General features: G+C 39.3%; 1 pseudogene; it reads left to right on the forward strand.

Annotated features, from left to right (window-relative positions):
* The first annotated feature begins 396 nt into the window (after nt 1–396).
* On the forward strand, nt 397–1,715 carry LOC146715145 (uncharacterized; annotated as a pseudogene).
* Nucleotides 1,716–9,048: the final 7,333 nt, after the last annotated feature.

The following is a 9,048-nucleotide window of genomic DNA, read 5'->3' on the forward strand; positions in this document are numbered from 1 at the left end:
CAACCCCAGATAGGCCAATTATGGCTCTTTGGGTCTTAAAGGTTGCTGACCCCTGCTTTAGATGAACAGAGTTTTTTAATTAAATACATACTCTTTAATAAATGTTCTCTTTTATAAAAAGTAGGATAATTAAAAAAACTTTTATTATACCTCTATTAGAAAAAAAACTGTCTTGTTTTCTGTCGTCTGTTATGTAATATTAGGGATGTTTGTGACAATTAATTTCTTCATCGGCTGGACTAACCAATAGTCCACAACTAGGAAACACTGAAATTTTAAGTTAAGTTTGAAAACAGTTTAAAAAAAAACACCCCATTCCAAAACGTCTTGTGACAATCTCATTGGAGTGATGATGTCATAGAACGTCATAAGTCCTTTGATGTTTTTCCTTAAATAGGGGTGAGAAACAGCAAGTTTTAGTTCGTTTCAGCAGCATCTGTGTTTGCAGCATACAAAACGTTCACCACAGAAACATTTGGAAAGCTCTTCAAAGTCATCGTATAGAAACTCCAACATGTTTCCAAGAAAAAAACAACCAATTCAAAAAGATTACGCCGCCTCTCCTTCCTGGCGTGGCCAGCCAATTTCCCCAAATGGCATCTCATCCTTCCAAAGGGCATTAGAGGAGAGTAGGAAGGAAAACTACCTTCTCCAGAAAAAAATGCAACAAATTGAAGAAGAAAAACGTCAACTGGAGGACAAGTGTAGACGAATGGAAGCCCAAAATAAAGAGCTGGAAGAAAGACAACAGCGCCAGCCGGACATAAACATTATTAATGAGGGCTGGGGAATCAAGTTTGCTCAGGCCCGAGAGCAGATTGTGCACCTCAATAAAGAAAACAGGCAAAAGCGCGCAGAACTAAAAGAAATGACCAACCAGCTCCAAGACAAGAAAACGATGACTGATAAGATACAACGGGATCTCCAACACATGGACCGAAAAAATCTGCTCCTCCAAAGACAGCTCCATGAAGCTGTGGAAGAAAAGAATAAATTCCTCCAACAGAAGGAAGAGCAGGACAAAAAGCAACAAGACATGCAGCACAAACTGAAGAGCATGCAGGAAAAATACCGCATGCTGAAAGAAAGCCTGGATGAAACACTGCGCCAAAATAAAGACCTTCTTCAACAGAAAGAGCAACAGCAGGAAAGACTGAAAGAAGGAAAACGCATCGTCCAGGACTTTCAGTCTAAAAATCTAAAACTGCAAGAGTTTTGTAATCAGCTGGTGGACAAAGCAACTAAAGTGGAAGAAGAAAGGGACAAACTGGAGAAACGGTGCTCACAGATGCAGAAAAGGATCGATCAGATAGCGAGAAACAACTCCGAGCTCGTTAAGGGGCGTTTGGTGGAATTCAATAACTTGAAGAGTGAACACACTCAAATGCAGTCACAAAAACAACAAGAAGACAAAATACATGAAGACAAAAATCAAGAAATCAAGAAAAGAAAGAAGCAGTTAGAAGACAAGCACAAAGAGGTCCAACAGAGAAATGCAGACATGCACAAGGACAAGCTGATACAGGAGGCAACATCCAAACAACTCAAAGACAAGCTTGAAGAACAACAAGCAGCATTGGAAGAGGTGGAACAAAGATGTGAGAAACTTGAAGAAAAACCACTTGCAGAAACCATCGACGAGCTGAGAAATCTCATCGTGGAGAAAAAAGCGCTCGTGGAAAAGTGCATGAAAAAAAAGAAAAAAATGGTTCCACTTGTTCCAGAGGAGAGACGCTACTGCTTCCTCACCTGATGTAGCCTCGTCTTGCTCCACCTCTGTTAACCCCCCCCCCCCCCCCCAGCCAGTCCCGGCAGTTGACTGTCCCCTCCTGAGCCTGGTTCTGCCGGAGGTTTCTGCCCGTTTAAAGGCAGTTTTTCCTCCCCACTGTCGCCAAGTGCTTGCTCAGAGGGGATTGTTGGGGTTTTCTCTCCTCTGCCTTTTTTCTTCTTTTACTTGTTTAACTTCTTTCATTATTACTTCATTTTACCTTGTTTCTTCATTTACTTGTTCAACTTCTTTCATTATTACTTCATTTTACCTGGTTTCTTCATTTACTTGTTTAACTTCTTTCATTATTACTTCATTTTACCTTGTTTCTTCTTTTACTTGTTTAACTTCTTTCCTTACTTCTTCATTTTACCTTGTTTCTTCCTTTACTTGCTTGTTATTCTTATCTAAATAATAAACCAATTAAATTTATCCTTTGAGTATTTTTCATCTCATCTTTACAGAATCTTTCCAAAACATTTTCAAACATTCAGATCTGTCTTTTATTTTCTTCTTGAAACCTCATAAATGGTGAACTAAAAACCCGGATTACGGTTTGAAACATAGTTTCAGCTGAAACTGGCATAACATGCTGTGTGTGTGTGTGTGTGTGTGTGTGTGTGTGTGTGTGTGTGTGTGTGTGTGTGTGTGTGTGTGTGGAGAGAGAGAGCTCACAAAACTAGGTGGTGTTCTTCATTGTAATAGGAAAGGTAACATGGGTCCCCACCGTTTCTCAAAGACTTGTTTCTGTAGTCTGAGTATGTAATTTGTTCCATCAGACAGACATGGATCCATAGATTATATCTGGTTTTAACCATCTGATAGTTATGCATTTTAGGGCTGCAGTGAGTCATATATTTAGCAGGTAACTTTTGGCTTTGCAGTCAATATGTTCTGCAATCCTTCCCAACACTGCTGCTGTAGGACTTAGTGGAATATTTACCTTGGAAAATGTCTTTGAGAGCATCAAATATCTGCCTCCAGAATACACAGAGTTTAGGGCAGAGCCACAATATATGAGTGTGGTTGGCAGAGTGTGTCCCACAGTTCCTCCAGCATGAACTCAGATGTGTTGGACCCATCTTAGCAGTTATTTCTGGTGTTCTGTAGAATCTGGCACATTAATGCCCCCTTTATTTTGGGCACTGCAGGGTTTTGAGTCTAATTCTAGGCCGCTGTTTAGCCTACATGAAGTTAGAAATTCTTCAATACAGCTTGGACTCTCCACCATTTGACCCTTAGAACTGAAGAAGCTTCTCGGATGAGAGGTGAAACGTCTTCAAGTAACTCAAAGAAGTCCAGACGCTTTTCTTTCCAAGCTCCTTAGACTACGATGACCTGGATGACTGAGAACCTTCACAGACTTCTCCACACTTTAAATGCGCTCTAATGATGGGAACGTGTGGTAACATTTAGTCTTAACTGAAATAACATATTGCATCTATAAATGGGATTAAAATGTTTACCAAAGACTAACGTTTTTCATTAAGAACAAACAGCATATTTCAGGTTAGGGCTGCACAACTAGTCTGTCCAATATTAAAATGACAGTTGTTTGTCACAATTATTCACAGATTGTTGTGGCAAAATGTGTTTTGATTGCACTGTCATGTCAGAATACTGCTTTCACCTTTACTTTGTGCTACACTCATGTTAATTAATCTTCATAAATTAATGTTTGCAAACACAAAGTATAAAGTTTTCCACTCTGCTATTTGTACCTGCACAACAGATGTGAATAAAACTCAAACCTATACGAGCTCCTTCTCCGTTTCCCTGCAACATTTTCTATAGATCTAACTTTTTGCCACATAAAGAACCTTCTGATGTGTTTACAGTAAATGTATTTGATAGTAGCTTATTTTGTAACTTTTAGTGGGCCTATGCAATGTTCCCTCTAAGCTGCGCACGTGCGCAATTGCGCACTGCTGGCACAGTCTCTGCGCACAGAAATTCTGCTTTGTGCACAAAAAAAGATCTAACCTGAATTGAAATTAAAATTAATACTTTAACAATTCTGTTTTGCAGTGTTGGTCAGTAAGTGACTGGCTGCTCCCATATGGGAACGATGCCACCTTATCCCATAGTCCAGCCAATAATGCGTATATGCGCAGCTAATCAACGTGGTTGACAGGCTATGACAGCGTCCTTATGTGACGCTTTTTTGTTTTTACATTTTCATGGATGGGCTAAAGCAGTTAATTAAAAGTAGTCTAACATAAATGTAAATGCTGTAATTTGATTCTTTTAATAAACCATGAAACTTGGATGGATTCGATGCCGGCGTGACCACAGTGCACACGTCTGATGTCGCTCAGTGGTCCAAGGGATCGCTCAGGGAGTTTGTGTGTTTGCTCAGACACATGAAAAATTAGAGGGAACACTGGAGTTGACCATGAATTCCTCTATGTGAAGCCATCTATCTGATAGCTGAAGCTTGGCTCAAATTGGGTCATGCAACAGGGCACTTATCCTAAGCACACCAGCAAGTCTACAAAAGTATGGAAAAAGAAAATCAATCAAGGTTTTTCCATTGCCCAGGGAAAGTCCAGATTTTGACCTGATTTAGATGCTGTGGTGGGACTTCAAGAAAAGTGTATATAAATGAATGTCCCAAAAACCCAGCAAATTGGGGCATTGTTGTAAAAATTATGCCAAATTATGGCAAATATTCTGTTGAGCTTAAATACAGAGTTTCCTGTGTCATGAAAGTTGCTCACTTTTTACCTGGTTCGAATTCAAAGTACACATCAAGTCAAGTTGGCTCAAAATGCTCTTGCTCTGCTTCTGTCAAGAGTGCATCAGTAGTCAGTTCTGTGTACTTGGTTTAGCCAAGTATTCTAAAATGCATTTTGTCTGAAACGAAATAGGACATTACTTATTTGCAAAAGCCCTCCAATGTTTTTGGACGTCTCCATTCCCGCTGGTTTAACAGAGAGCTCTCCCTATCAGTTGTCAGCTGACCAAGAGGCTGAGGCTCACCGGAGAGAACACCTGACTCGCACATCACTTTCAAAATCCCTGCTGACTTTTGCCACTTAGTGAAGCACAAATCTTCAAAAATGACACTTCTGTGAAAACAGAAAGGATTAGTGGATATGGATTAAAGGATACGTATATACACTCACACACATACCTCAGGGGCTACACAATAATGAGGCACATTTCCAGCAACAGCATTACGTTTTAAAATAGTAAATATACAGAGTGTAACTTTCTAAAGGTTTATATCCATTGAAATGTCATCTGTAATTAAGAGTATCCATAAACAGTAACAATTTCCAGAACACTTTCTAAAAAAATACATCTATTATTTTTATCTGTAGTAATGCCATTTTATTGCAAATACCTATTAAAACAAAACCGATATTAGAGTTGATGCAATCAAAAGTGACCTATTTCTTTTTATTCTTCTGTGTTGTTTTTCAGAAAAATAACTTTATTTACTATAACTACGTTGGACCGGAAACAAATATGACAGTAAATTAAACAGAAAGAACATGTGCTGTAAGGTCGCTGTAGCAGAAGTCATCTCCACTGAAGCCCCCTCACAGCAGAGGGCCAGTCATGCTGTTTATTAGAATTTGCTAGTTTTCAGTGAGAAAAAACATTTTCATCAAGTTTTAAATCCTTTCGTTGCTCTTTTCGCTGCGATTGTCATAAATTCGTCGTCCTCTTTTCAAGCCTTAGCTCGCTTTTATTTTGAAATATGAGTCTTGTGATCAGAGATGAATCTGTGCTGCATGATGTGCGTAACATCAGAGCGATAAAAGCCAGCTTTGCCTTTCAGTGATTCGCAGTAAGGACATAAATGACCTAAACTGAGACAGAAAAAAGTGCAGTCAGTTAAATGTTAGCTCACCTAACATGTAGCAGTGTTTACATGTAGCCATGTTTGACAGACTCCAGGGCTTTGATACCATAAGATGCCTCATATCCTCACAGACTCATGAGATCACACAGGTGGTCTGACCTGCTCGTGTCACACTGTGCTGTCTGTCTGTCTGTCCGTTGTTTTTCTCCTGCAGTGATGTTATGTAGCAGAAAAACAGTTGGATGCTGGAAAAGTGCAGAGCGATGGGTGACGTGTGGAGAACATCACAGTCTGTGTGTGTTCAACAGCTGTTAGAGCCACACTTTGTCCTTTCTGTGGTATAACTGCTGGATTTATTTTATTCCAACACTTAGAAACTGTCAGCAAAGCAAAACTTCATGATTGGATGATCCTGTGTCACGTCCACAGTGTCAAACGTGCACAGAGACAGTGACACCCACAGAGAAACCCTCAGCTTGGTGTCCATTGCAAATCTGCACCTGTTGTCTTGTTTCTACTTTCTTTGTTGAACTCAGAAACTCGAGACTTGAGATGAAGAAAAATGTTAAATAATGGAATAAAAAAAGATGATTATTAAAAAAAGTAAAGTAAAATTATATAAATAAATGAGGTGATGATATTTCTGTTTACTTTAGAAGTTATTATACACTGTATGCTGTGATTCTGATCTGGGAAACATTAAAGACATTCATAGCCAGACTGCTGACTTTGTGTTTTTATTCAGTCGCCTAACAGAAGTGCAGTAAGAAACGATTTAGCCCATCCTGATTTCTTAGCTATTTGCATATTTGCCACACTTACGTGTTTCAGATCGTGAAGAACATTTTTATGATAGATAAAGATGACCAGAGTCAGTGTAAAATAAAGCTTTTACATGTATTGCTGGGAGGTCGGCAGCTCCCTCCACTGCTTGGCCCTCTGTGAAAAACAACTGGGATCCAGCTTCCCTGTGATGCTGAATTATATAAGCGGAAGAAAATAAATAGATAGAAGGATGGATGATTGTATTTTGTGTACAATCGTTGAAGTGTAAAAAGGGTTGGCCCTCCGTGGTGCCCTAAGCAAAGTTTGATTTTTGGGGCCCTTTAATAGTGCCAATAATACTGATTAATGATCACCTACTATAAATGTATTTCATTTTCTAATGTTGATGTTGTTGTGAAAAATGTCATAAAAACAGATAACAAATTTGCAACTTTCATGAAAAATGTTTTCATTAATATTTTAAAAAACCAGCAAAACACCTCCCCCTGCTGGCCACACAGAGAAACAATAGATCAAACCTGAGAGCTGCACAGTTGCAGCAGTGTGGTTTACGTCATTCTGTTGTCAGCCTGTTTTACACATCGGTGGTTTCTTATTGACGTGTAAAAAGATCTGAAATCGCAGTAAATTCAGCTGCTATTGTGGGCTGGGGATGATTTACACTTAACATTTTAATAACTGGGTACTGAATGTCATAGGCCCAATGTTCCCTCTAATTTTTCACGTGTCTGAGCGAACACACAAACTCCCTGAGCGATCCCTTGGACCACTGAGCGACATCAGACGTGTGCACTGTGGTCACGCCGGCATCGAATCCATCCAAGTTACATGGTTTATTAAAATAATCAAATTACAGCGTTTACATTTATGTTAGACTACTTTTAATTAACTGCTTTAGCCCATCCATGAAAATGTAAAAACAAGAAAGCGTCACATAAGGACGCTGTCATAGCCTGTCAACCACGTTGATTAGCTGCGCATATACGCATTATTGGCTGGACTATGGGATAAGGTGGCATCGTTCCCATATGGGAGCAACCAGTCACTTACTGACCAACACTGCAAAACAGAATTGTTAAAGTATTAATTTTAATTTCAATTCAGGTTAGATCTTTTTTTGTGCACAAAGCAGAATTTCTGTGCGCAGAGACTGTGCCAGCAGTGCGCAATTGCGCACGTGCGCAGCTTAGAGGGAACATTGCATAGGCCCACTAAAAGTTACAAAATAAGCTACTATCAAATACATTTACTGTAAACACATCAGAAGGTTCTTTATGTGGCAAAAAGTTAGATCTATACAAAATGTTGCAGGGAAACAGAGAAGGAGCTCGTATAGGTTTGAGTTTTATTCACATCTGTTGTGCAGGTACAAATAGCAGAGTGGAAAACTTTATACTTTGTGTTTGCAAACATTAATTTATGAAGATTAATTAACATGAGTGTAGCACAAAGTAAAGGTGAAAGCAGTATTCTGACATGACAGTGCAATCAAAACACATTTTGCCACAACAATCTGTGAATAATTGTGACAAACAACTGTCATTTTAATATTGGACAGACTAGTTGTGCAGCCCTAACCTGAAATCTGCTGTTTGTTCTGAATGAAAAACGTTAGTCTTTGGTAAACATTTTAATCGCATTTATAGATGCAATATGTTATTTCAGTTAAGACTAAATGTTACCACACGTTCCCATCATTAGAGCGCATTTAAAGTGTGGAGAAGTCTGTGAAGGTTCTCAGTCATCCAGGTCATCGTAGTCTAAGGAGCTTGGAAAGAAAAGCGTCTGGACTTCTTTGAGTTACTTGAAGACGTTTCACCTCTCATCCGAGAAGCTTCTTCAGTTCTAAGGGTCAAATGGTGGAGAGTCCAAGCTGTATTGAAGAATTTCTAACTTCATGTAGGCTAAACAGCGGCCTAGAATTAGACTCAAAACCCTGCAGTGCCCAAAATAAAGGGGGCATTAATGTGCCAGATTCTACAGAACACCAGAAATAACTGCTAAGATGGGTCCAACACATCTGAGTTCATGCTGGAGGAACTGTGGGACACACTCTGCCAACCACACTCATATATTGTGGCTCTGCCCTAAACTCTGTGTATTCTGGAGGCAGATATTTGATGCTCTCAAAGACATTTTCCAAGGTAAATATTCCACTAAGTCCTACAGCAGCAGTGTTGGGAAGGATTGCAGAACATATTGACTGCAAAGCCAAAAGTTACCTGCTAAATATATGACTCACTGCAGCCCTAAAATGCATAACTATCAGATGGTTAAAACCAGATATAATCTATGGATCCAGTGAGTGTCTGTCTGATGGAACAAATTACATACTCAGACTACAGAAACAAGTCTTTGAGAAACGGTGGGGACCCATGTTACCTTTCCTATTACAATGAAGAACACCACCTAATTTTGTGAGCTCTCTCTCTCTCCACACACACACACACACACACACACACACACACACACACACACACACACACACACACACACACACACACACACACACACACACAGCATGTTATGCCAGTTTCAGCTGAAACTATGTTTCAAACCGTAATCCGGGTTTTTAGTTCACCATTTATGAGGTTTCAAGAAGAAAATAAAAGACAGATCTGAATGTTTGAAAATGTTTTGGAAAGATTCTGTAAAGATGAGATGAAAAATACTCAAAGGA

This window comes from Copadichromis virginalis, linkage group LG3 (genome assembly GCF_057382275.1).
Source record: "Copadichromis virginalis isolate Kocher_CV1m ecotype Utaka linkage group LG3, C_Virginalis_male_GT1.1, whole genome shotgun sequence".
Classification (NCBI taxonomy): Eukaryota; Metazoa; Chordata; class Actinopteri; order Cichliformes; family Cichlidae; genus Copadichromis; species Copadichromis virginalis.